Genomic DNA, 4,938 nt, shown 5'->3' on the forward strand with positions numbered 1-4,938 from the left:
TGTGTGTGTGTGTGTGTGTGTGTGTGTGTGTGTGTGTGTGTGTGTGTGTTTATGTCTGTCTGTCCCAGGGCAGGGTAGAGTTTGTCAAGGTGAGCACCTGTCTGTCTGTGTGCACCTTCAGGTTGAGCTGGAAACTTTTCTGGATCCTGACAGTTTATGAGTGTGACAGGACCTCAGCCTCTGGGGTATATTGTGTGGGAACCTACTTCTCTCTTCAAGGTTCTCTGGCCCTTGCCAGGGAGAAATTCCTGGTTGGAGAGCCTGAGCTGGGTCAGAACTCTGCCCAGGGTTCAGCAGATTTGGGGTGGGGTAGGCGGGAGGGTGACAGTGGAGGAGGGTGCCGGCCTCTCCTGTCCTCCCCTCTGGCCGTGAGCTGCTGCTTCCTATTGCCAGGCGAGGCAGGCCCACATCTCAGCAAAGGTCTTCTCATAATGATTCCTTTCTTAGAATCTCTGCCTGAAGCTACCATCTGTGGGATTATGACTGAACGCCTCTGCTGACCTTTCTGCTCCTCTCTGATTGCCCCCAACTCCACCTTCAGAAAGCATTCCCTGCCTGCACAGATCTCCGCCTGTTCCCCACACTCCTGAGGTTCGTGCCAAGACCACTCACTCGGGATGGCCATCCGTGCCGTGTTTGGTACCTTTTCTTTCCTCAGTCCCTTCCCTTGCCTGGAGATAGCTGAGGTGAAATGTGAGAATTTTTCTATGTGCCAGGCCAGGAACTGGAGCTCAAGGTGCAACTAGATGGAACTTAGGTGTCTTCACTGTGCTGAGTCGCCTCTGGGTCCCTTACCTCCCCCAGCTCTGGAGGTACAACTCCCTCACGCAGCCTTATGTGTAACAGGTCTCAGTTGTGGTCTCTAGACCCAAGGCCACACCCTCTCCCAGTTTGGAACCACCCTCTCACGCGCGGCCCTCAGTTTCCATTATAGTACCGGGATGCAGCGCCCCCTGGTGGCGGAAAGCCCCTTCTCTTTTTGTAACTTTGTAGCATGGCAGCTCCAAGGGCCTCCAAAGGATTACCAAACTTTTTCATTCCAAAACATTTCCAAGGCCCTGACATGTTAGTAGTTGCATTTTTCTTTTTGGCCGTTCCACGCAGCTTGCAAGATCTTGGTTCCCTGACCAGGGATTGAACCCAGGCCCCCGGCAGTGAAAGTGCTGAGTCCTAACCACTGGTCTGAGAGGGAATTCCAGTTGTTGTATTTTTGATATCTGTTGATTGAGAAAACACATAATGACTGAGCTCTGGATCTCATCATTAAAGCTCATTTGTATTTTATTCATCCCCCAGCAATCACACAGTTACACAGTCAGTTAATTACACACAGATGGGTTACTCACAGTCTTTATGGAGCCAGGAGCTAAATCTCCTGTGATCACTCCAAGGCCTCTAAATTTGGGAACCATGGATTTAAACCACTCCTTCTGTCACAGATGAGAAGACAGGCCTGGAGAGGGGAAGAGATCTGTTTAAATTCACACAACGCATGAGGGGATTGCACCAGAATTTGAATTCAGGGTAGATATTTGCCACAGAGACTGCCAGTATCAGTCCTATAGGGGCCGAAATAGGGAGGAGGCTGCAGGCAGAGGGCTGGGTGGTGGGCGGGAGAGCAGGACCATCCCCGAGAGGTGCAGAGAGGACTCCGCCCCCACTTCCTTCCGTTCAGCTCTGGTAAAACACACCTAGAGGAGCTGTAAAAGGGGCCCACGGGAAGGAGATGGCAAAGGAACAAACAGAGAGTAAGTGGAGAGGAGCAGCCCGCTCTGCTTCCAGCTCTTCCCCTATTTACCCAAACCGCACAGACTCCAGGCAAGTCATTTAACTTCTTTGAGACTCAGCTTTCTCATCTGTAATATGGGAGGGAACTAGCAGTTGAACATTCCCCTCCCTTTGGGAATAATGCCTTTCTTGCTTCACAGGACTGTTGAGAATCTAATAAAATGTGTGTGAAAATTCTGGATAAATAGCAACAACTGAGGAAGGGAACTTTGCATCCATAATCTCCTTTTTAATCCTCAAATCGATCCTGTGAAGTAGGTTCTGTTATTCTCATTTAACACGGGAGACAACAGAAGTTGAGCAGAGAGGGAGAGAGCCCAGATTTGATTCCAGGCCTGACTCCGATCACTGGTTCTTGACTTAACTTTTAGGGTTAAGAGTTAGTAGTAAGTGCTACTTGTTACAATTTACATAAATCTCTGGTCTTTTTTCAGAACCAGCTACTTTCCTCTTTGCAGCCTGTCTCCCTACAGTTCCAGCCACCTTGAACGCGAGTAGCCAAGCGTCCTCTGAGTAAAGTTCAGGCAGGCAGTAGCCCTTGCTGGGTCAGGGTTAGCTGAGGTGGACACAATGAGGAGGGGAATACAGGAGTGTCAGCGGGGGGAGAGTGCAGGGGGGCAATACAAGGCTGGTGGAACTCATACCTGTTTGCACATCAGAATCACTTGGGAAGTTTTTAGAAAATTCCTGAGTCTCACTCTTCATGATTTTAGGCCTTGGATCCATATTTTGGATACTCATGACGAGCTGGGCATAGGAAAGGGGTGGTGAAGCTACTTTATTTTCTTGGAGGTAGCCATTCAACAGCTATTCTAGAGCAGTGCTTCTCAAAGTGTGGTACCCACATCACTAACAACAGCATCACCTGGAAATGTGTTAAAAATGCAAATTCTCAGGCCCCACCAAAGACCTAATGACCAGAAACTCTAACAGTGGTGCTCAGCAATCTGTTTTAACAAGAACCCTTGAGGGGATTCTGATGCATGCTTGAGAACCACTGGTCTACAGCAGGGACCTTCTGAACGTCAGGTACGTTGTTAGAAGTGGGACGAGGTTAGGGTGGATGAGCTGTGGTCTCGACTTTCAAGGAGCCTGGAATCTAGTAGAGATGAGTTCAGGACCTCGATAACTACACCTGCTCCCCCAAGCAAGGCTCTGCTGAGCCTGGGCACCTGGGAGAGGCACAGGTGTGTTTCTGAAGGGGACTTGGTTCTACTAGAGTCTGATTTAATTGAACATTTTATTCATTGTGAGAGGGTGATTCCTAGGCACGGGGCAGGGAAACCACGGATTCAGGAAGATTTTTTGTTTGTTTCTGTGTTTTCAATGAGAGGGAGGAAAGAATCAGAAGAAAGAGAGGAAAGAAACAGAGAAGACAGGGAGACACAAAGTAATAATAACTAATACTTATGGGGCACTTACTATGTGCCAGGCACTGTGCTAAGAGTTTTGCAAACACTGTCTCATTTAATCCTCCCAACAGTCCTTTAGACTATAATTATCATCACCATTTAATAGATAGGGAAATGGAGGCACAGATAAATCAAGTTGCCCATCACACAGGTCATAAGTGATAGAGATAGATCTTGAACCAGGGCCAGTATAACTCCAGAGCCCATGCATTTTACCACTATGCTTTGCTCCTTCTCTTAGAGAATAGGAAGAAGTACGCACCTGCCATTTGCTCAAAAACCTTCAATGGCTCACTAGTGCCTAGAGAATTCATCTTAATTTATTCATCTTGGTATTCAAGGTCTCTCATACTGTGATTTCAAAATTCCCTCCAGTCTTTACCATCCCCCTTCAAGATCCTTGCACTTCGGCCATGCTGGATTTACTTCTCCATTTTCTTTTTTCTTTTGTTTTAATGAAATTGCTGGGTCTCATGTCAGTTTTCCTGTTTTATTTATTTTAAATTTTTATTTATTTATTTTTGGCTGTCTTGGGTCTTCACTACTGCCCACGGGTCCTCTCCAGCTGCAGCGAGGGGGGGGCACTCTTCGCTGCTGCGAGCCTCTCTCTGGAACACGGGCTCCAGGCGCGCGTGCTTCGGTAGCTGTGGCACGCAGACTCAGTAGTGTGGCTCACAGGGCTCCAGAGCGCAGGGCCACGACCAGTAGTCGTGGCCCACCGGCTTAGTTGCCCCGGGGCACGTGGGACCCTCCTGGACCAGGGCTCGAACCTGTGTCCCCTGCATTGACAGGCGGACTCCCAAACCACGGCGCCACCAGGGCTGTCCCCTCCATTTTTCTCTTAACCCTTCTGACTACTTCACTTCCCACTCCCCTCCCCGTTGGGATCCTATCTATTCCTCAAAGCTCGGTTTGACGCCTCTTCCTCTCTGATTCCCAGCCAAAAATGGGCTTGCTTCCCCCGAATCCCCAGAACACAGTCCCCACCTCCGCACTCTGCGCCGCTTGTACCCCACCCCACGCCGGTGCTGAGCGCACTGCCTGGAACGCGGAAGTGCTCCAGAGGTCCTGGTGTAACTGACGGAGGGAACAGTAATTCTCGACTGGAGGTAGGGTGTAAGACCTCTAGAGATGGAGAGCAAATGAGAAGGAACTGGGAGATAAAAACCGAGAGGGGGAGAGAGGATGAAGACAAACACTGGGCGGCGACTAGACGGCCCGCCGCCACGGGCCCAGTCTCGCCCCGCCCCGCCAGGCCCCCCACTGCCCAGCGACCGACGGTGCCAGTTCCCCGGTAGCGATTTCTGGGCAGGCGGCCCGCCGGGCGAGAGGTGGGGCGCGGGTGGCGGCGGGGCGGCGCGCTCGGCCGGTCATCCGCGTCCTCACATTAGCATAAATCCCATTAGCTGCTCCCGCGCGCCGGAGTGGGGTGAGGGTTCTGCCTCGTGCGGCCGCGAGGGCGGGCGCAGCGGTGCTAACGCATCCTCCGACGGCGCGTTCCGGCTGACAGAGGCCCGTTTACAATCGTTATCTCGCTGGCATCCCTGAACCATCCGGTGCGTGGGGCTCTCCCAATGCGAGGGATTAAAAAACCAGCCAACATCTCGTGTCTAATAGGTGGCCGAGCTGGAATCGAATCCATGCTTTCTGGCATCAGTTCTCATGCTTTTTCCGTTACAGGTGCAGCCCCAGGATGCCTCTCTACCCAGACTATAGTTTGGGAAGAAAGAGGTTTAAG

General features: G+C 51.1%; 1 protein-coding gene across 4 annotated transcripts in view; it reads left to right on the forward strand.

Moving 5' to 3' along the window:
• Positions 1–1,733: 1,733 nt before the first annotated feature.
• Positions 1,734–4,938, forward strand: part of RACGAP1 (Rac GTPase activating protein 1) — a 35,982-nt gene continuing 32,777 nt past the window's right edge. The window contains exon 1 of one of the 4 annotated variants that reach the window (XM_024737175.1): positions 1,734–1,748. The gene's annotated coding sequence lies outside the window, so the exon portion shown is untranslated. Of the gene's footprint in view, positions 1,749–4,197; positions 4,310–4,478; positions 4,495–4,938 lie in introns of those variants that run through there. The other 3 variants (XM_024737179.1, XM_024737173.1, XM_024737176.1) reach the window with 3 other exon arrangements.

The sequence above is a fragment of the Neophocaena asiaeorientalis genome, unplaced genomic scaffold, assembly GCF_003031525.2.
Source record: "Neophocaena asiaeorientalis asiaeorientalis breed wild unplaced genomic scaffold, Neophocaena_asiaeorientalis_V1.1 scaffold134, whole genome shotgun sequence".
NCBI lineage: Eukaryota > Metazoa > Chordata > Mammalia > Artiodactyla > Phocoenidae > Neophocaena > Neophocaena asiaeorientalis.